At 42.6% G+C, this 24,765-nt stretch overlaps 1 long non-coding RNA gene across 1 annotated transcript; it reads right to left on the bottom strand.

Moving 5' to 3' along the window:
- Positions 1 to 96: 96 nt before the first annotated feature.
- LOC135546330 (uncharacterized) lies at positions 97 to 14,396 on the bottom strand. The gene is made up of 5 exons (XR_010456567.1): positions 14,333 to 14,396; positions 11,944 to 12,137; positions 1,838 to 2,001; positions 321 to 456; positions 97 to 124 (listed from the first exon to the last, which is right to left on the bottom strand). It is a non-coding gene; the product is annotated as an uncharacterized LOC135546330 (long non-coding RNA).
- Positions 14,397 to 24,765: the final 10,369 nt, after the last annotated feature.

A 24,765-nucleotide genomic window follows, 5' to 3' on the forward strand; every position in this document is an offset into this window, starting at 1 on the left:
TCTTTCATGTAGTGTTTTAGCCAGCAGGTCCAGTGAAGACCGCACGGGATAGTGCCACACAGTGAACTGTGTGTCCTGAATACCACACAGGATGTTCGGAGTCATTCTAGGACATGGTGTGGACCTATTGAGCAGGATAGAGACAGACAACACACTCTTATTGACTACACTCAGAATAACTAACTATAAGCTCTACCACATGGTGTGTAGACCATAGTGCATGTGGGTTATGTTTAGAAAGATCTATCTGGTAGGCTTTAGTTGCTTAACAACACAAAGCAGTTTGAAATCTATCTCCCCTCCCTTTCTCTCTTTCCTACCTATCTTGCAGATGTTGTGTTCTCTGTTGATGCGATGCACAGCGGTCAGGTACAGGTCACGGTTCTTGTCTATGACTGCGATCTTCCTCTCGCTGGACGGGCCACACTGGTCCAGAGCTATCTCCACCACCTCCATCTGGAACACACACACACACACACACACACACACACACACACACACACACACACACACACACACACACACACACACACACACACACACACAGTGAAATGGGAGGCAGAAAGTTGTGTGAGAGAGGCCTGGTTCACATAAGCAGGGCAAACTGAACCACCAGTGTCAAACCCCACCAGTCCCCATAACACATACACTTACAATAGTGTCTTTTGATACACATCTCTTCTCAACACATGATCACCCAAATCACAGGCCCCCTCCCTCTCCTCCGCCACACTCTCTAGTCCCCAGTACAGCCCTGAGTACACAGGAGGACTAGGAGGGAACAATTGAGGCCAGATCAGAGGGAAGAGACTCAACTCAGAGAGAAGAGGCGGAGGAAAGGGGAGACAAGAGGGAGAAATGGGGGAGGCAAGAGAGTGGAAGGGGTGCCAGCAGTCTGACCCCACAGCTCCTGGCCCATACTCCCCAACAGGGTGTGTGACTGTGTGTGTGTGCGTGTGTTTCGGAGCCAGCTGGCTCCAGTGCAGTGCTCCTCTGTCTTGGAGCTGTGGAGTGCTGGCAGAGACAGTAACTACTGATCCTGGCCACTTCTCCTCCTTTTCTCTCTCTCTAATTCACTCCTCTATCTTAATCCCTTTCAGTCCTGTTCTTCCTCCATAACCCTCCCCCTTTCTCTCCATCTCTTTCTCACACACATGCACTCACTCCAATTTCCACACAGGCTGTATGTCTCCCTCTTAACTATGAAGTTTCTTCTTTCCCCTCAACGCCACTAATTCTTCTCTCTGTCTTCTCTCCATGACTCCCTGACCTTTTCTGTTGGGGGCACTCGAACCCATAGCTACCCTGAGGCGCAGATCTAGGATCGGCTTACCCTCCCCCAATCCTAACAGGTTGCTCAATGTAACAGTAGGGATTAAGACGCACATGGAGATATGCACAGTCTTCTCAAGTCAGTGTGTGCACACTAACAGGAGTGTGTAATGTGTGCTGTGACTGACTGTTGGTGTGTGTTGGTTGGTGAATCACCCAGCTTGTCAGTCAGGGGCTTCCCTTCACCCAGGGCTTTCCCCGTCAGGGCACCAAACAGAGAGATGATTTGCGGAAAAGAAGAGAGGAGAGGATGGAGGACAGAGCAAGCAGGATAATGATGGCAAATGGTCATTGTTCCAGTCCTGCTAAAGTCATTTCTCCAGCGTCTTATCTCCTGGTGAAGTGTAATCCTCTTGTTGACAAAGTGCTCCTGATGTTTCAATGTGTTTAACGGCTGTAAATGTCATTGAGTAAAAAAGCCTAAGGCAAATCTCGCCCTGCTCTGTGGACAACAAAGTTTAGTATTGTAGTAGTGAAGGGACAGCTCGGCTGACCTTCCACTCACCCTTCTCATCGCTCTTGTCCCGGATGGCGATGGTGGCGTTGCTAAGGGAGACTGACTGGGCATTGAGGATGTCCGTTCTCATGCCGGGGAATTTGGGCGTGGAGATGAGACGGCGCTCGTAGGAGAACACATAGACCCCCGTCCCATCCACTAACAGGAAGTGTCTGAGACAGAGAGGAGCCAAAACAAAGAGGAGAAAGGGAAGGATAGAGAGATAAAGATGGGGGGGTGATAGAAAGCAGGGTTAGGGACAGAGAGATGGAGAAGAGAACGAGTGAAAGGAAGGAGGGCGCAACAAAGAGGAGAGTGGGAGTGGTAGAAAGGAGAAGAGAGTAACAAACCGCAAGATGGAGCCAAGATATTACAAAAATCTCACCAAATAACTAAGAGGGAGTCTGTTAATTTGATTGATATATTCATTCAGTGTATTTGTCAGGGGTCTATCAAGTTCATTTCCATCTACTGTCTCGTTCTCAATCAAATTTCATAACAGAGCGAAGAGGGGATGCCAGAAATCTAAATAGTTTCTATTTCACAGGCTGCTTGATGAACAAACACTGAGAAGAAATGGAGCATTAGGGTCATTCCTGCAATCCATGACACCCACCATCTCAGATTCTTCTGATGTCTTTTCTGTAGTTAGAAACAGAAAATATTAGCATTCCTGAAACATTATTTAGTTTAAATATAATTTAAGCTAATTGATTGGACCCAAATTGTCCATTTTAATTTATAGGATTCATATGATATTCAATAAATATAGTACTTAACATCCGATTTGGACCAAACATTTTTTAACATGGAGGAAGACATGAGAAATCCAAAGAAATGGTCAAAAGCCCCACAGACTCCACGCACCAATCCCATCAACGACTATACAGTATCAGTTATCTGTGTCTGACAAGCAGCACGGAACTGTGACTCAGAGTATTGTTTCTTCATCCGATGTAATGTATTCTCAGTGAATTTGGTGATGTTTTTTCTCATAGGATGTTCAGTGAAGTCAAAGGGGGGGGTGAGTGGGAACCGATGTGAAATGGGAAGCTAGTTAGCGGGGTGCGTGGGAATAGATATGATGTTTCAATCGGTGAAGTCACATATGATCGCTCTGAGACCTTGAAGTAGTTGTTCCCTTTGCTCTGTAATCTATAGGATGGCATAGGATGATGGGTAACGATGCTTGTGGGAGGTTGTTGATGAATACATGTGATGTGTGCTGAGGATAGGGTCCCTGGTTCAGGATGTCCAGGTTGTCCATAGACTGTAAGCAGTCTATGGACAAGGTATGACAGCAACCCATGAAAGCATATTAGGTTTTGTTTACCTGGCAACTGTTTCAAATGCTAACTTTCAGCATTAGTGGCATAAATCCAAAATAAGTCAATGGCATCGATATTAGCATTTTTGCATAGGATGAATACATTCATATCCAAATCATCTATAGGTAACATCATTGAGTTACACAATCCATTTTATTTTTTACATTAGGATCATTTGGATTGCTGTCAATACTTGTCCATAGACTGATAACAGGTTGTGGAAGAACTAGAGGTCAGAATCTGGTCATATCAGGATGTAGGATGATGGGACTTAACAATTTCAATGGCTCATTTCTCTGAACAAGGAAAAAATGATTTCATACTCACTGGGAATACATTACATAGATGATGAATACATGACATAGGATGAATACAGACATGACATAGGAGGATGAACACATTACATAGGATGAACACATTACATAGATGATGATGAAACATTACATAGGATGAACACATAGGATGAATACATTACATAGGATGAACACATTACATAGGATGAATTACATGAATGAACATTACATAGGATGAATACACATTACATAGGATGAACACATTACATATGATGAACAAATGAATACATTACATAGGATGAATACATTACATAGGATGAAACATTACATAGGATGAACACATGAACACATACATAGGATGAATACATGAACACATTACATAAGATGAACACATGAACACATTACATAGGATGAATACATTACATAAGAGGATGAATACATTACATAGGATGAATACATTTACATAGGATGAACACATTAACACATTACATAGGATGAACACATGAATACATTACATAGGATGAATACATTACATAGGATGACATAGGATGAATACATTACATAGGATGAATACATTACATAGGATGACATGAATACATTACATAGGATGAATTACATGACATAGGATGAATACATGACATAGGATGATACATTACATAGGATGAATACATTACATAGGATGAAAACATTACATAGGATGAAACATTACACAGGATGAACACATTACATAGGATGAATACATTACATAGATGATGAACACATTACAAGGATGAACACATTACATAGGATGAACACATTACATTACATAGGATGAATACATTACATAGGATGAATACATGACATAGGATGAAACACATGAATACATTACATAGGATGAATACATTACATAGGATGAAATACATTACATAGGAGGATGAACAATTACATAGGATGAACACATTACATAGGATGAACACATTACATAGGGATGAACACATTACATAGGATGAACACATGAACACATTACATAGGATGGATGAATACATTACATAGGATGAAACATTACATAGGATGAATACACATAGGATGAACACATGAACACATTACATAGGATGAATACATTACATAGGATGAACACATGAATACATTACATAGGATGAACACATTACATAGGATGAACACATTACATAGGATGAATACATGAATACATTACATAGGATGAATAGATTACATAGGATGAATACATTACATAGGATGAACACATTACATAGGATGAACACATGAACACATTACATAGGATGAATACATTACATAGGATGAACACATTACATAGGATGAACACATTACATATGATGAACACATGAATACATTACATAGGATGAACACATGAACACATTACATAGGATGAACACATTACATAGGATGAACACATTACATAGGATGAACACATGAACACATTACATAGGATGAATACATTACATAGGATGAATACATTACATAGGATGAATACATAACATAGGATGAACACATGAACACATTACATAGGATGAATACATACATAGGATGAACACATGAATACATAGGGATGAACATTACATTACATAGGATGAATTACATGAATACATTACATAGGATGAACACATGAACACATTACATAGGATGAATACATTACATAGGATGAATACATTACATAGGATGAATACATTACATAGGATGAATACATTACATAGGAACATGTTACATTACATAGGATGAACACATTACATAGGATGAATACATTACATAGATGAACACATTAACACATTACATAAGATGAATACATTATGAATACATGAATACATTACATAGGATGAATACATTACATAGGATGAATACATGACATAGGATGAATACATGACATAGGATGAACACATGAATACATTACATAGGATGAATACATTACATAGGATGAATACATGACATAGGATGAAAACAAAACATAGGATGAACACATTACATAGGATGAACACATTACATAGGATGAATACATTACATAGGATGAATACATTACATAGGATGAACACATTACATAGGATGAATACATTACATAGGATGAATACATTACATAGGATGAACACATGAACATAGGATGATGAATGAACACATTACATAGGATGAATACATTACATAGGAATACATTACATAGGATGAATACATTACATAGGATGAATACAAACATAGGATGAACACATTACATAGGATGAACACATTACATAGGATGAACACATTACATAGGATGATGAATACATTACATAGGATGAATACATTACATAGGATGAATACATTACATAGGATGAACACATAGGATGAATACATTACATAGGATAGGAACATAGGATGAACACATTACATAGGATGAATACATGAACACATTACATAGGATGAACACATTACATTATAGGATGAATTACACATGAACACATTACATAGGATGAATAATGAACATTACATAGGATGAACACATGAACACATTACATAGGATGAACACATTACATTACAGGATGAATACATTACATAGGATGAACACATTACATAGGATGAATACATTACATAGGATGAATACATGAACACATTACATAGGATGAACACATGAACACATTACATAGGATGAACACATTACATAGGATGAATACATTACATAGGGATGAAACACATGAATACATTACATAGGATGAATACATTACATAGGATGAATACATTACATAGGATGAATACATTACATAGGAACACATTACATAGGATTACATTACATAGGATGAATACATGAGGATGAACACATTACATAGGATGGATGAACACATTACATAGGATGAATACATGAATACACATTACATAGGATGAACACATTACATAGGATGAATACATTACATAGGATGAATACATTACATAGGATGAACACATACATATAGGATGAACACAACATAGGATGAACACATTACATAGGATGAATACATTACATAGGATGAATACATTACATAGGATGAATACATTACATAGGATGAACACATGAACACAACATAGGATGAATACATTACATAGGATGAATACATGAATACATTACATAGGATGAATACATTGAACACATTTAGGAACACATTACATAGGATGAACACATTACATAGGATGAATAACATGATGAACACACACATAGGATACATAGGAATACATGAACACATTACATAGGATGAACACATTACATAGGATGGATGAATTACATAGGATGAATACATGAACACATTACATAGGATGAATACACATGAACACATTACATAGGATGAAACATTACATAGGATGAACACATTACATAGGATGACATAGGATGAATACATTACATAGGATGAACACATGAACACATTACATAGGATGAACACATGAACACATTACATAGGATGAACACATGAATACATTACATAGGATGAATACATTACATAGGATGAATACATGAACACATTACATAGGATGAATGAACACATGAACACATTACATAGGATGAACACATTAACACATTACATAGGATGAATACATTACATAGGATGATTACATAGGATGAACACATTACATATGAACACATAGGATACATAGGATGAATACATGAACACATTACAGGATGGATGAACACATTACATAGGATGAATACATTACATAGGATGAACACATTACATAGGATGAACATTACATAGGATGAACACATTACATAGGATGAACACATGAACACATTACATAGGATGAATACATTACATATAATGAACACATGAATACATTACATAGGATGAATACATTACATAGGATGAATGATGAACACATTACATAGGATGAACACATTACATATGATGAACAAATGAATACATTACATAGGATGAACACATGAACACATTACATAGGATGAACACATGATTACATAGGATGAATACATTACATAGGATGAATACATTACATAGGATGAACACATTACACATAGGATGAACACATTACATAGGATGAATACATTACATATGGATAGGATGAACACATGAACACATTACATAGGATGAATACATTACATAGGATGAACAAAGAATGAATACATTATATAGGATGAATACATGAAAACATGAACACATTACATAGGATGAACACATTAACACATTACATAAGATGAACACATTGAAACATTACATTACATAAGATGAATACATTACATAGGATGAATACATGAACACATTACATAGGATGAACACATATAGGATGAACACATACATAGGATGATTACATAGGATGAATACATTACATAGGATGAACACATTACATATGATGAACAAATGAACACATTACATAGGATGAACACATTACATAGGATGAATAGAGGATGAATACATGAATACATTACATAGGATGAACACATGAACACATTACATAGGAAAACATTACATAGGATGAACACATTACATAGGATGAACACATTACATAGGATGAACACATGAAACATTACATAGGATACATAGGATGAATACATGAACACATAGGATTACATAGGATGAATACATGAACACATTACATAGGAGGAACACATGAACACATTACATAGGATGAATACATTACATAGGATGAATGCATTACATAGGATGAATACATTCCATAGGATGAACACATTAACACATTACATAGGATGAATACATTACATAGGATGAAACATTACATGAATACATTACATAGGATAAATACATTACATAGGATGAACACATTATATAGGATGAATACATGAACACATTACATAGGATGAACACATTAACACATTACATAGGATGAAAACATTAACACATTACATAAGATGAATACATTACATAGGGTGAATACATGAATACATTACATAGGATGAATACATAGCATATGATGAACACATTACATAGGATGAACACATTACATATGATGAACAAATGAATACATTACATAGGATGAACACATGAACACATTACATAGGATGAACACATTACATAGGATGAACACATGAACACATTACATAGGATGAATACATGAACACATTACATAGGATGAACACATGAACACATTACATAGGATGAATACATTACATAGGATGAACACATTACGTAGGATGAACACATGAATACATTACATAGGATGAATACATTACATATAATGAACACATGAATACATTACATAGGATGAACACATTACATAGGATGAATATATGAACACATTACATAGGATGAACACATTACATAGGATGAACACATTACATATAGGATGAACAAATGAATACATTACATAGGATGAACACATGAACACATTACATAGGATGAATACATTACATAGGATGAATACATTACATAGGATGAATACATTACATGGGATGCACATAGGATGAACACATTACATAGGATGAATACATTACATAGGATGAACATGTTATATAGGATGAAAACATGAACACATTACATAGGATGAACACATTAACACATTACATAGGATGAACACATTAACACATTACATAAGATGAATACATTACATAGGATGAATACATGAATACATTGCATATGATGAACACATAACATAGGATGAACACATTACATAGGATGAACACATTACATAGGATGAATACATTACATAAGATGAACACATGAATAGATTACATAGGATGAATACATGACATAGGATGAACACATTACATAGGATGAATACATGAATACATTACATAGGATGAACACATGAACACATTACATAGGATGAACACATTACATAGGATGAACACATTACATAGGATGAACACATTACATAGGATGAACACATGAATACATTACATAGGATGAACACATTACATAGGATGAACACATTACATAGGATAAATACAGTACATATAATGAACACATGAATACATTACATAGGATGAATACATTATATAGGATGAATACATGAACACATTACATAGGATGAACACATTAACACATTACATAGGATGAACACATTAACACATTACATAAGATGAATACATTACATAGGATGAATACATGAATACATTATAGGATGAATACATTACATATGATGAACACATTACATAGGATGAACACATTCCATAGGATGAACACATGAACACATTACATAGGATGAATACATGAACACATTGCATAGGATGAACACATGAACACATTACATAGGATGAATACATTACATAGGATGAATAAATTACATAGGATGAATACATTCCATAGGATGAACACATTATACAGGATGAATACATTACATAAGATGAATACATTCCATAGGATGAACACATTAACACATTACATAGGATGAATACATTACATAGGATGAACACATGAATACATTACATAGGATGAACACATTGCATAGGATGAACACATTACATAGGATGAATACAGTACATATAATGAACACATGAATACATTACATAGGATGAATACATTACATAGGATGAATACATTATATAGGATGAATACATGAACACATTACATAGGATGAACACATTAACGCATTACATAGGATGAACACATTAACACATTACATAAGATGAATACATTACATAGGATGAATACATGAATACATTACATAGGATGAATACATTACATATGATGAACACATTACATAGGATGAACACATTCCATAGGATGAACACATGAACACATTACATAGGATGCATACATTGCATAGGATGAATACATTCCATAGGATGAACACATAACATAGGATGAACACATAACATAGGATGAACACATGAACACATTACATAGGATGAATACATTACATAGGATGAACACATGAACACATTACATAGGATGAATACATTACAAAGGATGAACACATGAACACATTACATAGGATGAATACATTACATAGGATGAACACATAACATAGGATGAACACATGAACACATTACATAGGATGAATAGATTACATAGGATGAACACATTACATAGGATGAATACATTACATAGGATGAACACATAACATAGGATGAACACATGAACACATTACATAGGATGAATAGATTACATAGGATGAACACATGAATACATTACATAGGATGAATATATGAATACATTACATAGGATGACCAAATTACATAGGATGAACACATGAATACATTACATAGGATGAACACATTCCATAGGATGAACACATTACATAGGATGAATACATTACATAGGATGAACACATGATGAACACAACACATTACACAGGATGGATACATTACATAGGATGAACACATTACATAGGATGAATACATTACATAGGATGAACACATGAACACATTACATAGGATGAATACATTACATAGGATGAACACATGAATACATTACATCATATGCTCCAGTTTCAACTGTTCTGCCTTATTATAATTCGACCATGCTGGTCATTTATGAACATTTGAACATCTTGGCCATGTTCTGTTATAATCTCCACCCGGCACAGGCAGAAGAGGACTGGCCACCCCACATAGCCTGGTTCCTCTCTAGGTTTCTTCCTTGGTTTTGGCCTTTCTTGGGAGTTTTTCCTAGGCACCGTGCTTCTACACCTGCATTGTTTACTGTTTGGGGTTTTAGGCTGTGTTTCTGTACAGCACTTTGAGATATCAGCTGATGTACGAAGGGCTATATAAATAAATTTGATTTGATTACATAGGATGAACACATTACATAGGATGAACACATGAACACATTACATAGGATGAACACATTACATATGATGAATACATTACATAGGATGAACAAACAATACTCTGAGCCACAGCTCCATACTACTTGTCAGAGAGCTGACGCTATAACCTCCTTGTTGGGGTGGGATTGGCGTGGGGTGGGATTGGCGTGGGGTGTGGGGGGTCCTAGTGGGGCTTTTGACCATTTCTTTGGATCCTCATGTCTTACTCATTGTTATAAGAACGTTTGGTCCAAATCAGATGTTAGGTACTATATTTATTTAATATATTATGAATCCTATAAATTAAAATGGACAATTTGGGTGCAATGAATTATCGTATCATTATCATTTCTCAGAGATCAAATTATATTTCAACCAAGTAATGTTGCAGGAATGCTCATCTTATCTGTTTCTATCAACAGAAACTATTTCAGAACAATCTGAGATGGTGGGAGTTGAAATCCTCTTTCTGGTGCTTTAAGAGGTGGAACAACCCAGAGGAGAGAATGATAAATGTCCATCTCTTTGTTCCCCACTGCAGTCAGGCTTCCATAGCCAGACATGCTCTGCTAATAGCACACACTCACACTCTCACACACAGTTCTCACAAACACACACACTCTCACACACAGACGCACACACACAGAGTGAGAGAGGGGGAGGGAAAGAAAAGGAGAGGGGGTCCAGAGATCGGCGCAACAGGGAGATAGGTGCAACAGGGAGATGGGCGCAACTGGGAGATAGGTGCAACAGGGATAGGCAATATGGGAAAGACTAAGAAATGGAGGAGGGACAGAATGAGATACAAGGATAAAGAGAGACTTACTTCTCAGTCTATATAATGAGGCTAACGGTCCCCTCCTTCAGGTCAAAAATGAGAGGTGTGTTCCAGTTCTTAGCACTGGAGGCGTAGCACTGGAGAGAGGTGGTGACCACTAGGTGACCGTGGGCCGGAGAGGCTTTGGTGACCTGGTCCCTGAACTCCAGAACATCCCCCGCATCATTCACCACGTTCCCCACCTGGGTGATGGATAGAGAGAGAGAGAGAGAGAGGGACAGTTTAGGAACACACACACACACACACACACACACACACACACACACACACACACACACACACACACACACACACACACACAGAGAAACATGTCGCTCAGATCTTGACCCAGAAACACATTGAGTAACAAATAATCTGAAATACTAACAAACTAATTGTAACAAACAGACGAGCATACACACACAAGACCTATTTTCTGAGACAATCATAGATGTTTCGTCGGTATGGAGGCACTCACGTAAACTCCAGAGTGGATTAACTGTCGATATACACAGGAAACAGCCCATGTCTAAGCATAGGACAGGAGGGGACAGAAATGCCTGGTGTGGAAACGTTCGTCCGCGTGTGTGTTTCTACTTTTTTCACGCGATAAAAATGTTCTTCCACATTTCCCCTGTGAATGAAGGAATGAAATGTGGTTTTCCACCAGCAGGTAAAAGGTGTGGTGGGTATTTATTTAACGGTTTAAACATCATCCTTCTTTAACCCCCACTAACAACCCAAATTTACTCACCAAACAACCAGGAATAAAAATGTTTAACCGCGAAGTGGTAAATTTAGCCGCCTGATTCACAAACCATTGGCAGATGTGCACTTTTTAAAAAAAAGAGAGGGAGAGAAAAAAAACCTGCAAGCCTGAAAATAAATGGCTGAAGACACAGGTTTGTTTGGTTAACGCAAACAGTGCTCAGCGAGGGTTGTCTATGGTGAGAGTGCACGTGTGTGTGCGTATGCGCTTATCCACGTGTGTGTGTCCGTTACGGTGTGTGTGCGCACGGGGGTGTGTTGACCGCGTGTAAACACTACCTTGTGGTTTCTGAAGTTTAAACACACTCTGTGACGGAGGCTGCTATACAGGCTAGCCATTGTCACTGGTCCACACTGGGAGGCTTATAGCATAATGTATAGCCACAAGTACCCAGGCCTGGGGAATAGTCTGGCCCTTTAAAATAGCCTGTTAACTTCACCTCACTTGCGTCTGCCTCTCACACCGGCCCATTCACCCTCAGTTAGCTGTCTCATTAATTCATTTAGGCTCGGGGACTGTTTGGCTTCTTAGGTGAAGTAAAGATTAAGACTTTTTCTGGAGGTTTAAACAATAATATGGCATAAGGAACCGAAACACCTGCATGGTTCTCCTCTTGGTGAGGGTTATCTGTGTATTCTACCTGCATGGTCCTCCTCTTGGTGAGGGTTATCTGTGTATTCTACCTGCATGGTCCTCCTCTTGGTGAGGGTTATCTGTGTATTCTACCTGCATGGTCCTCCTCTTGGTGAGGGTTATCTGTGTATTCTACCTGCATGGTCCTCCTCTTGGTGAGGGTTATCTGTGTATTCTACCTGCATGGTCCTCCTCTTGGTGAGGGTGATCTGTGTGTTCTACCTTCATGGTCCTCCTCTTGGTGAGGGTTATCTGTGTATTCTACCTGCATGGTCCTCCTCTTGGTGAGGGTGATCTGTGTGTTCTGCCTGCATGGTCCTCCTCTTGGTGAGGGTGATCTGTGTGTTCTACCTGCATGGTCCTCCTCTTGGTGAGGGTGATCTGTGTGTTCTACCTGCATGGTCCTCCTCTTGGTGAGGGTGATCTGTGTGTTCTACCTGCATGGTCCTCCTCTTGGTGAGGGTGATCTGTGTGTTCTACCTGCATGGTCCTCCTCTTGGTGAGGGTGATCTGTGTATTCTACCTGCATGGTCCTCCTCTTGGTGAGGGTGATCTGTGTGTTCTACCTGCATGGTCCTCCTCTTGATGAGGGTGATCTGTGTGTTCTACCTGCACGGTCCTCCTCTTGGTGAGGGTGATCTGTGTGTTCTACCTGCATGGTCCTCATCGTGGGAAGGGTGATATGTGTGTTCTACCTGCATGGTCCTCCTCTTGGTGAGGGTGATCTGTGTGTTCTACCTGCATGGTCCTCCTCTTGGTGAGGGGGATCTGTGTGTTCTACCTGCATGGTCCTCCTCTTGGTGAGGGTGATCTGTGTGTTCTACCTGCATAGTCCTCCTCGTGGTGAGGGTAATCTGTGTGTTCTACCTGCATGGTCCTCCTCGTGGTGAGGATGATCTGTGTGTTCTACCTGCATGGTCCTCCTCTTGGTGAGGAGGATCTGTGTGTTCTCCCTGCATGGTCCTCCTCTTGGTGAGGGTGATCTGTGTGTTCTACCTGCATGGTCCTCCTCTTGGTGAGGGTCCCTGTGAGCTGCGTGCTGTCTGCTGACCAGTGTTAGGCTTCTCCAACGCATACGACCACTAGAGAGAGACAGAGAGAGAGAGAGACAAAGCGAGAGAGAGACAGACAAAGAAAGAGAGAGAGACAAAGAGAGAGAAACAGACAAAGCGAGAGAGAGACAGACAAAGCGAGAGAGAGACAAAGAAAGAGAGAGACAGACAAAGAAAGAGAGACAGACAAAGAAAGAGAGGAGAGACAGACAAAGAAAGAGAGACAGACAAAGAAAGAGAGAGAGAGACAGACAAAGAAAGAGACAGACAAAGAAAGAGAGAGACAGACAAAGAAAGAGAGAGAGACAGACAAAGAAAGAGAGAGACAGACAGACAGAGAGAGAGACAGAGAAAGAAAGAGGAAGTTAGAGAGAGACAGAGAGAGATTGTTGAGTAAATGGCAAAAAAAATGTATTTGGTTGTACTGTACTTAATCAATGCACAATTTCAAACAATAAGACAGATACTGTGCAGCGACAAAGGGCTATAAGGGGTACAGTAAGCCAGGGCGGTTAGGGATAGAGAGAGGTGTGGGGGTGAACAGGGATAGGTACAGTATGGGGGTAGTGGGGGGTTTGGTTGGGTGAATGTCACCCCCCCCCCCCCCCCATGTAAACTGTGTGTAAGAGACACGGGTTGAATCAGGGCCCAGACACTGAGCTGTGATGAACTGTGAGACACTGAAGGAGCGTTCAGGCCTGCCAAGTCCAGCACTCGCGCTCGTAAACATGCACTCTGCTATCCTCATCTATTACAACTAGCCAGAGTTATGGGGGTGGGGTGGGGGGGGGTGCATGAGCACACAATCAAGAGCCAAAGAGTGATTACCCAAACCTTTTCCTTTCTTTCAAAAGTTATATTTTACAGTGTGTGTGTGTGTGTGTGTGTGTGTGTGTGTGTGTGTGTGTGTGTGTGTGTGTGTGTGTGTGTAGTGGAGTTATTTTGGTGTATTGGTGTGAGTCAGTGACACCCATTGAGGCAGCTGAAAAGAGGCTGCAGCTCCTACCAACTCCCCAGCCTGCCGTTTGGAACACACCACACCACCACGACAACAGTTACTCACTAAGGCCACTAGAACCCCCCCCTCTCCAAGATATTCCTTCGCACTCTTTTCTTCTCTCACTGCTCTCTCTCCCCTCTCTTAGCGTTCTGCAGAGTATCACACAAAGCCTATTCTGTTATTTGGCTTCTGGTTTAGAAATCCAGCCTGTCAGAGGGCTTATGATTGAGTTGAGATAGTTTGAGCTTGCAGTTGTGTTTTTTCAACCTGTTAGGGTGCGTGTGAGAGAGAGATCTCAGTGTTGATGGATGATATTTGGGGCTTGATTTATGGAGGTCAGATTAGCAATGCCAAACTTAAACAGCTAGCTACACAAGAACCAGGACTGTAGTGTGTTAAAGGGAACTCTCCTGCTTCCCCACTCAGTCTCGTCCGTCGCTCTTTACCCTTCTTTCTCAACTATGTCTCTCATTCTCCACCGTCTCTCTCTTTACCCCTCACTACCCTGTCTCTGTACCCCTATCTAGCCCCCCTCTGTCTTTTCTTTACTCCTCCCTAACTCCTTTCACCCCTTCCCTCTCTCCTGTCTTTGTCCACAGTCTAAATTAGGGACATTCCTCCATGTGCACCCAAAGACAGCAATGACCTTCCCGTGGTGATCTTTAACCCCTGACCCCTCTGCCTCAGCCCCTTCCATTGTGCAGGTGGCTGGCAGGGCTCACCAGCTTTACCAGCCATCCCTTTTTTTCTGTCCACCCCTCTCCTCTGGTCTAGTCTGTGACCCCTGACCTCTATGCCTCAGCTCTTTCCTGTGTGCAGGTGGCTGGCAGGGCTGAGGCTGCTTGCAGAGGGAGAAACTGCTAACACTAACATTACCCTAACACTGCCTGTTACTGGACGGGACACCAAGTGCTGCGCTGCACAAATAAGGTCTGTGTTGGTTTCATGTGCTGAGGTGTGGCTTTGTATACGGTCTCAACAGCAGCAGCAGGTTGGGGCACTCTCTCTCTCTCTCTCTCTCTCTCTCTCTCTCTCTCTTTCTCAGAGTGGCCGGTGGCCACGGTCAAAGCAGAGGATTTCCTTGGTCAGCTTCCTCCCATGTAGTACTGTATCAGGACCCAAAATAGCCACACAAAAAAATAAAGAGACTCTCTTTACCAAACAAAAAGACTCTCCTTACCAATCTGGACAATACATTTCTTGTTAAACTCATATCAAATGGTGGTGTTTTCTGTCATTTCGCTTCTGCACGGCCTGCCCCTTTTACCTCTACCGCGCTCTCCCTCCTTCCTCATAAATCCTGCGATAGAAATGACTTTCCTTATTTTTCGCTGTGCGCGTGCATGTGTCTGCTGCAAAGATAAACAGGGTCCGGCCACATAAAGGCCGCTGCAGGGCTTTGAAGTGTACTTTTATATACCTTTCGTCCAAACATCAGCGCCGTGCTTGGACAGGCTCCACCGCCAACGAGAGCATACACGCTTAAAATAATAATACCCCATCTATTCTTCAGCAAAAATTCAAGCCGCTCCGTTTTAGAGCTCCCCTGAGGGAGAGGAGGGGGCGGAGGGGGGAGAGGGGGGTCAGAGATGCAGCTGAATGTATACACATGATATCAGCCTGAGAAGCATTTTTGGATTTGTGCTTACCTAATACTTTTAACACATTGGGACATTTGACTCCTGCTGCAGCAAGCATACGTTTGTGCGTGTATGAGAAAGAGAGAACAAGGGTGTAGATTTAAATGTATATAAGACAGATGGTGGGGTGTGTAAATGTAATGCATTCACAGTGTGAGTTAGTGTGTGTGTGTGTGTGTGTGTGTGTGTGTGTGTGTGTGTGTGTGTGTGTGTGTGTGTGTGTGTGTGTGTGTGTGTGTGTGTGTGTGTGTGTGTGTCTAAAAGGTGAGAATCATCGGGATCTCAGTTGCACTTTTGTCTGAGTTGTCAGGCAGTGAGCGAGTTTGGGACACTGGGGGGAGTCCTGTAGCTCTCGTAAGAGAAGAGTATACTCTACCTCTTTCTGCTCCCTTCTCATTCTACCCTCCTCCCCTCCCCCTCATGAATAACCTCCCTTTCACTCTCCTTTCTCTACCTTTATCTTTCCCCAGGACTAGTCCCCCTATCACTCTCTCTCTTTCTCTCACAAAAGGTGTCAGCATTAGGTAGTACTGTAGCAAGTGTTTCCCAAAAGCACAGAGTCCAATTATGGCCCTCTTTAAGATCCCGGGGGTCCACTCCACAACATAGATCTGTCGACATACTGTCTCCAGACTGCAGGAGTAAATCAGGACCTGTCCAGACCTGGAGCACTGCTGGTTCACCTCTGGGCCACAGAGCTCCACTCCAGGACTCTCTGCTCTCAACCACAATTCACTATTAGGAAGGTCTCAGCCATAGACAACCATAGAGAGTTTGAGCCATAGACAACTATAGAGAGCTTCAGCCATAGACAACCATAGAGAGCTTCAGCCATAGACAACCGTAGAGTGCTTCAGGCATAGACAACCGTAGAGAGCTTCAGCCATAGACAACCATAGAGAGCTTCAGCCATAGACAACCATAGAGAGCTTCAGCCATAGACAACCGTAGAGTGCTTCAGGCATAGACAACCGTAGAGAGCTTCAGCCATAGACAACCATAGAGAGCTTCAGGCATAGACAACCGTAGAGAGCTTCAGCCATAGACAACCATAGAGTGCTTCAGGCATAGACAACCATAGAGAGCTTCAGCCATAGACAACCATAGAGTGATTCAGGCATAGACAACCGTAGAGAGCTTCAGCCATAGACAACCATAGAGTGCTTCAGGCTTCAGGCATAGACAACCGTAGAGAGCTTCAGCCATAGACAACCATAGAGTGCTTCAGGCATAGACAACCATAGAGAGCTTCAGCCATAGACAACCATAGAGTGATTCAGGCATAGACAACCGTAGAGAGCTTCAGCCATAGACAACCATAGAGTGCTTCAGGCATAGACAACCGTAGAGAGCTTCAGCCATAGACAACCATAGAGTGCTTCAGCCATAGAGAGATGAGTGATAGAGGGTGAAATAGGGAAGAGAGGAGCGAGGGAAGGGGAGAGAAGGATGAGAGGAGGGATATAAGGGCTGAAAGGGGATGAGAGGAGCGATGGAGGCGGATCAGTCAGCAGCAGATTTGCTGACTAGTTTGATTGGAGCCAAAAGGGTTGATCCTGGCCCTGCTTAAACCACTCTGCTCTCTCCTTGAGAACACTGGACTAGCTAGGGGATATTCACAATCACTCTGGAAACTGGGGAGGGAGAGAGAGGGGGGAGCAGCAGGAGAAGGGGAGAGCCCTGTGAAGAAGAAGGGTGGAGGGGTGCTGGTAAGGGTCTGCTCTGGTCACTGAGCCTGTCTATAATGGGCAGCTTTGTGGCCAGAGGGAAGGTGACAGACATGACGTGGAGCTCTGCTGAGGTCTGTGGGAGAGAGAGGGGGAGGAGAGAAAGAGAGACCCCTAGCTCTTACAATGAGCTCATGCACACAGACAGCACACAGCAGCATAGCACTATACAACATACACACTGCAGCATAGCACTATACAACATACACACTGCAGCATAGCACTATACAACATACACATTGCAGCATAGCACTATACAACATATACACTACAGCATAACACTATACAACATACACACTGCAGCATAGCACTATACAACATACACATTGCAGCATAGCACTATACAATATACACACTGCAGCATAGCACTATACAACATACACACTGCAGCATAGCACTATACAACATACAGTTGTAAGTCCAAAGTTTACACACACTTAAGTTGGAGTCATTAAAACTTGTTTTTCAACCACTCCACAAATGTCTTGTTAACAAACTACAGTTTTGGTAAGTCGGTTAGGACATCTACTTTGTGCATGACACAAGTCATGTTTCCAACAATTGTTTACAGACAGATTATTTCACTTATAATTCACTGTATTACGATTGGAAAATGGAAAATTCCAGAAAATTATGTCATGGCTTTAGAAATGTATGATAGGCTAATTGACATCATTTGAGTCAATTGGAGGTGTACCTGTGGATGTATTTCAAGACCTACCTTCAAATGCAGTGCCTTTTTGCTTGACATCATGGGAAAATCAAAGAAATCAGCCAAGACCTCAGAAAAAAATGTAGACCTCCACAAGTCTGGTTCATCCTTGGGAGCAATTTCCAAACGCCTGAAGGTACCACGTTCATCTGTACAAACAATAGTACGCAAGTATAAACACCATGGGACCACGCAGCCGTCATACCGCTCAGGAAGGAGACGCCTTCTGTCTCCTAGAGATGAACGTACTTTGGTGCGAAAAGTGCAAATCAATCCCAGAACAACAGCAAAGGACATTGTGAAGATGCTGGAGGAAACAGGTACAGAAGTATGCACTGCACATGGGGACATGCAACTGCACATGGGGACAAAGATCATACTTTTCGGAGAAATGTCCTCTGGTCTGACGAAACAAAAATATAACTGTTTGGCCATAATGACCGTCGTTATGTTTGGAGGAAAAAGGGGAAGGCTTGCAAACTGAAGAACACCATCCCAACTGTGAAGCACAGGGGTGGCAGCATCATGTTGTGGGGTTGCTTTGCTGCAGGAGGGGCTGGTGCACTTCACAGCATAGCACTATACAACATCCACACTGCAGCATAGCACTATACAACATACACACACTGCAGCATAACACAATACAACATATACTGCTCGCATGATCATACAAAGAAGTAAAGGATATACACACACCTGTCTAGAGAGTTAACATGGGTGTGTTAACCTGATTCACCTCACTGACTTGTTCTTTTCCTCTTTAACATCACTGACTTGTTCTACTGACTTGTTCTTTTCCTTTTTAACGTCACTGACTTGTTCTTTCCCTCTTTAACGTCACTGACTTGTTCTACTGACTTGTTCTTCTCCTCTTTAACATCACTGACTTGTTCTACTGACTTGTTCTTTCCCTCTTTAACGTCACTTACTTGTTCTACTGACTTGTTCTTTTCCTCTTTAACGTCACTGACTTGTTCTTTTCCTCTTTAACATCACTGACTTGTTCTACTGACTTGTTCTTTTCCTCTTTAACGTCACTGACTTGTTCTTTTCCTCTTTAACGTCACTGACTTGTTCTACTGACTTGTTCTTTTCCTTTTTAACTTGTTCTTTCCCTCTTTAACGTCACTGACTTGTTCTACTGACTTGTTCTTTTCCTCTTTAACGTCACTGACTTGTTATTTTCCTCTTTAACGTCACTGGCTTGTTCTACTGACTTGTTCTTTCCCTCTTTAACGTCACTGACTTGTTCTACTGACTTGTTCTTCTCCTCTTTAACATCACTGACTTGTTCTACTGACTTGTTCTTTCCCTCTTTAACGTCACTGACTTGTTCTACTGACTTGTTCTTTTCCTCTTTAACGTCACTGACTTGTTCTACTGACTTGTTCTTTCCCTCTTTAACGTCACTGACCGCTATCATTTGCGAAAGTAGCACTTTGTCCCCTCCCCCTTGTCTTTTCATTGTCTTGATCCCTCTTTCTTGTAAGTTCAAATTCAAGCGATGTTCCACAGACTATGGGTTCCAAGCATGCAACCACCTACACACGCAGGCATACATACAAAGAAACACACTTCAACAGAGACACACACTTGTACACACACAAGAAGATAAACTCAGTCACTCACTCAAACACAAGCCCCCTCTCTCTTACACACACAGACAACAGACCAGTCAGACAACATTGCCGCCCTCTTTAGGGAACATTTGCTCCCGCCCTCCGTTTCACTGCACATACGTTTGCCATTAAGATTGGCAGGTGCTGTGAGCCTGCCGCTTCTCCCTGCTGCTGTAACGTGCCACAGCGAGCTGCAGGGAAAAATACTTCAAACTGATCTCAAAGACATGGAGGCGGTAACTCCTCAAATCCCCCATCCTCACTACAGCACCAGCCAGAGAGGCAAACTCCCTCCCTCCCTCCCTCCCTCCCTCCCTCCCTCCCTCCCTCTTGGTTTTTTGGGAGGTTGGAGGAGAGGGAGAGATAAAGAGAAAGATGGTGATTTTAAATAACAGATCGGTCCTCCCTTCATCCTTGCCCTGAGTTCTCTCCACCTGGAGCAGTACTTTGGGCTGGGGGCTGTAGGGAGGACTTGGCTGGGACTGCAGAGGGGACTGGACTGGTCTGGGGCAGGGAAGGGGTTAATGACACATGTTTGGGCTAATGGCTCCCAGCGGAGCTATCTGCTGATTCAGCCCCATTACATCAGACACATTAAATATGTCTGCACTGACCGCTGCAGACAGGCCTGCTTCTCCTCACAGCACGCTAATCGGCAGGGTGGCATGTCCCCCATCTCCCAGGTCTCCCCCTCCTGAAGGCCTCCCTACTCTGAAGGGAGAGACTAAAGGAGGGGGACAGAGTGAGAAAGAAGGAGAGAGAAAGTGCGTGTGTGTGTGTGTGTGTGGTTCCCCTTTTTCACTGTTTAAACCCACGGTCTCGCTCTGAAGACCTAGTCTAGCACTGGCTTAATTTATTAAAGTTAGTTAGCCTAGCTCTGGTCTATCATCGACATTGTGGCTAATTCTATAAATCAGCGTGGCTAGCATTTGGCTAACCTATAGCTATTAGGTACACCAGTGTGGCTAGCCTATAGCTATTAGGTACACCCGTGTGGCTAGCCTATAGCTATTAGGTATACCAGTGTGGCTAGCCTATAGCTTGGCTAACATGATAAATCAGTTTGGCTACTGGAGAGCTGGCGGCTTGAAGAGCCCAGCTGGCCTCAGTTAGCCTCAGTGTTCCTGAGAGACGACCTGGCAGGGCAGGTATGGGGTGTAAATCCCTACACGAACCCTCACATTAATGTACACTACCACACAGGCATGGACAGACACACACGTGCGCACACACACAAGCACGAACGTGTGTATGCACGCATGTGAGGGCTCGCACACACACAATCTTGTCGATCCGCTGGACAGGGTTGATGAGAGCGGTTAATAAATAGCAGCATAGCATCTCCGTCTGATTGATGCACACTGAGGGAGGGAGTCGGACCATTAGAAGACCCATAGAGCATTTCCTGTACACACACACCATCTTTCTCTCTCTGTTCCCCAAACTCTGCCAGCTGCAAGAAGCACCAAACAAACAGCAAGCCCAATAAAGGGGAGCCTAAATCTGCTGCTAGTAGAACAGTGTGTGTGTGAAGACACAGACATCAATGGAGTCTAACACTCATGGCTTGTTCTCTGCAGACATCCACAAACAAGGAGAAAAATGCTCACATTTTCCACTGTTATTATTACTGTATCTAGTGTCACAGCCATGTCATTATTCTTGTTAGTAGTGTAAGAAAGGCTAAAAGTAATCCATGTGTTGAGGTGGAGGATGGAGAGGTGGAGGAGGTAGAGGTGGAGGGTGGCCCATCAATCTCTCAGCAGATTAGGAGGAGTTGTAAACATCGCTCTGCAGTGACCCGGGCCCCCCTCACAGGCACATGGAGCTGGGGCTGTAGTAGCTGGGCTGTGTTGGGTTGTGCTTTGTGATCTGGGTTGGTACTTTGGCCTGTGCTGGGCTGTGCTGAACTGACATGGCAAGGCTTGGATGTGTTCTGGGATGTACTGGTTCGTGCTGGGGGCAGGAGGTAAGGAGGTAAGGGGCTGGAGGTGAGGGGCTGGAGGTGAGGAGGTATGGGGCTGGAGGTATGGGGCTGGCGGTGAGGAGGTAAGGGGCTGGAGGTAAGGAGCTGGAGGTGAGGAGGTAAAGGGCTGGAGGTGAGGGGCGGGAGGTAAGGAGGTAAGGGGCTGGAGGTGAGGAGGTAAGGGGCTGGGGGTGAGGGGCTGGAGGTGAGGAGGTAAGGGGCTGGAGTAGAGGGGCTGGAGGTGAGGAGGTAAGGGGCTGGAGGTGAGGGGCTGGAGGTAAGGGGCTGGAGGTAAGGAGCTGGAGGTGAGGAGGTAAGGGGCTGGAGGTAAGGAGCTGGAGGTGAGGAGCTGGAGGTGAGGGGCTGGAGGTGAGGGGCTGGAGGTGAGGGGCTGAAGGTGAGGGGCTGGAGGTAAGGAGGTAAGGGGCTGGAGGTAAGGAGCTGGAGGTGAGGAGGTAAGGGGCTGGAGGTGAGGGGCTGGAGGTGAGGAGGTAAGGGGCTGGAGGTGAGGGGCTGGAGGTGAGGAGGTAAGGGGCTGGAGGTGAGGGGCTGGAGGTGAGGAGGTAAGGGGCTGGAGGTGAGGGGCTGGAGGTGAGGAGGTAAGGGGCTGGAGGTGAGGAGGTAAGGGGCTGGAGGTGAGGGGCTGGAGGTGAGGAGGTAAGGGGCTGGAGATGAGGAGGTAAGGGGCTGGAGGTGAGGAGGTAAGGGGCTGGAGGTGAGGGGTGGAGGTGAGGAGTTAAGGAGCTGGAGGTGAGGAACTGGAGCTTCCAGATAGGGAGAGGAGCTGTAGGGACGAGCTGACCCTGTTTAGAACACCTCGTCAAGGTGGAGGGGGTGGGGGGCGCTGACCCCGTACAAACCAACCCCTCCCTTGGCCTTGTCCACCCCTCCCCAGGGGCAATCCATCATACCAAACACACACATACAACCGTCTGCCAGACCTAAAACTATATCTGTAGATAAAAGTTATTTAAGTGGGAGTAGAGAGGCAAAATGTCAAGGGCTCTTTGGGAGCAAAATTATGTGCATCTCTTTCTAATAAAGCCTGGCCCACTGCATTAAATTACACGCTATCAAACAGAACCAAGACTCAGGCCCATAAAAGAGCTGCTTTGAAACGTCCCATGGCACCGCATAGTCTGAGCTTCCTTAATCACACTGAGACTCACACACACGCACTGCTCAGACCCTCTGTCTGTCTAACCCACTGTCTCAGAGAGAGAGACACACACACAAACACACACGCTTGCATGAATGCACACACACACACACACAAGCGCACGGATCCACTTTTCACTGTTTTTGTGTGTAACCAGTCACCTGTGAGGAGAGCATATCTGTGTGCAAAACTCAAGTGGCACTCTATTCTCAGCCTCTGGTCTAAACTAGTATACTACTACATAAGGAATAGGGTGTAATGTAAGATACAGCTTGTGTATTTTGTATCCCGGCAAAAGGAACTTATTCAGTAAGATTGTAAAATCAACCAGCAGTCAGGAAGGCCTAGTTCATCAGCCCTGGAAGAGCTCTCCACAGAATCCCTTTCACATGACCTTCTCTTTGCTTTGGCACTTTTTCGTCAAAGTGAGGGTATTCCGAGGTTCAAAAAATTCAGGAGCCCGGCTTGTGTGTGAGAAAGAGAGAGCGAGAGAGCAAGTGTGTGTGATGCAGAGCATTCTAGAGGGAGCCAGGATTGCGTCCCCTCAGTGAAAT

The sequence above is a fragment of the Oncorhynchus masou genome, chromosome 9 (assembly GCF_036934945.1).
Source record: "Oncorhynchus masou masou isolate Uvic2021 chromosome 9, UVic_Omas_1.1, whole genome shotgun sequence".
Lineage (NCBI taxonomy): Eukaryota > Metazoa > Chordata > Actinopteri > Salmoniformes > Salmonidae > Oncorhynchus > Oncorhynchus masou.